This window comes from Myotis brandtii, unplaced genomic scaffold, assembly GCF_000412655.1.
Source record: "Myotis brandtii unplaced genomic scaffold, ASM41265v1 scaffold504, whole genome shotgun sequence".
NCBI lineage: Eukaryota > Metazoa > Chordata > Mammalia > Chiroptera > Vespertilionidae > Myotis > Myotis brandtii.
In genome coordinates, this window is record NW_005369217.1 from 4,480,117 (window position 1) to 4,482,021 (window position 1,905).

Here is a 1,905-nt window from a genome sequence, read left to right on the forward strand (position 1 = left end):
CATATTCATATATGTGTATATCTTAAAAATGTGACTTTAAAGTGGGCCATTCTATTAATAATTCCAGTGTGTATTTCTTTTTACTTTTTTCTTTTTAAAAAAAATATTTTTGTTTTTCAATTACAGTTGATGTTCTATATTATATTAGTTTCAGGTGTACAACCAAGTGATTAAGCATTTATATAACTTATGATCTGACACCATATAAATCTACTTTCTAATTCCTAAACAATTATGGGAAATGCTTTAACAAAAATCTAAGAATATGGACATACATGGCTAATAGGTGACAAACTGAGATCCCACAGGGGCCTGGCATGTAATGAGTCGGTGAAGGAAGCCCACTTTGAGCAATGGAGAATGACATCTAGAGGAGATGGCTGCCGCTCAAATCCAAACAACTGTGCGTATGAGAGTGAAGGCTCAGGCTGCCAGACGTCCTGATGCTTCAAAAGATGAAGTGACAAATTTTTATGTGGAATTTCTCAAGTTTTACATGTTGATATCTTTTTTTTAAAAAACAAAAAACAACCAAAAAAACCCACACAACAAATCCCAACGTGGGTCAAAAATATTGAGTCTATGGGCAGCCCCTGCTCCCCATTGAGACTGGTGGGAGATGTCTGTCTTTACAGGCACACCTCATTTTATTGCACTTTACAGACATCAACATTGAGGCAAGGCCCTCCATCAGTAAAAACATTACAACTCTATGGAGCCTCAGATGATGGTTGGCATTTTTTAGCAATGAAGTATTTTTTAATTAAAGTATATACTTTTTTTTTTTTAGACATAATGCTATTGCACACTTAATAGACTTAAACCTAACTTTTTTATGTGCTGGGAAATAAAAAGAATCCTGTGACCCACTTTATTGCAGCAGTCTAGAACCAAACCAGAAGTAACTCTGAGGTATCTGTATATGGATGATGCAGAGCATTGCTTAAGAGCAATGACTGTGTAGTTATTTGGACCTAAGTTTTAATAGCTTACACACTTTGAAACATTAGGTTAAGTTCTTAACTTCTCTAAGCCTCACTTTAGCTATAAAGTAGGGTCCACTTTATACTGACCAATGCCATGCTTTTTCAAGAGGGCAATAAGGTCTGCTTCAGTGAGCAGCTGAGGTGGACTCCTCTTCCTGGCCATCGTCTCCACAGTGCTGGCCTGAAAGCAAGAGCCTCTCTCATAGACAGGGAGGGTTTACAGAGAGCAGCGGAAGGATCAAACAAATCATTCTGCCATGGCATTCCAGGCCAAAGACAATTTCCAGTTTGAAGAACATGCCCTGGTCCATGCAGTCGCCCTAGGGTTGGGAACATGGCTATCTTCCTCTTCTCCTTGAAGCCTATGGGTTGAGATACGAGATTCTGACTTATCCATATTTATCACTATGATTTATCACCTTGTCACTCCAGCGATTATATGGGTACAGAGCCAGATAGTTTTGGGCCAGAATCACAAGACCATAGACCACAAATCATTCCTGAGAGATGTCAGTCTTTATGGTAGTCTCCTGCCCCTGAACATCCTAGGAACAGCAAGCTAGGAAATGGCAAACAATAAACTCATACAGTTGTACTGGCAGCCATCAGCCTGGCTTGTGGCTGAGCAGAGCTCCCCCATGTGGGAGCGCACTGACCACCAGAGGGCAGCTCCTGCATTGAGCGTCTGCCCCCTGGTGGTCAGTGTGTGTCATAGTGAGCAGTCATTCCCAGTCTTTCTGCTGTTAGGGTCAGTTTGCATATTACCCTTTTACTATATAGGATAGAGGCCTGGTGCACGGGTGGGGGCCAGCTGGTTTGCCCTGAAGGGTGTCCCAGATCAGGGTGGGGGTCCCGCTGGGGTGCCTGGCCAGCCTGGATGAGGGGCTGAGGGCTGTTTTCAGGCAGGCCAAGCCTGCAA

At 42.4% G+C, this 1,905-nt stretch overlaps 1 protein-coding gene across 1 annotated transcript in view; it reads left to right on the forward strand.

Annotated features, from left to right (window-relative positions):
* Nucleotides 1-1,905, forward strand: part of EEA1 (early endosome antigen 1) — a 133,958-nt gene that overhangs the window by 55,944 nt on the left and 76,109 nt on the right. The window lies entirely within an intron of this gene.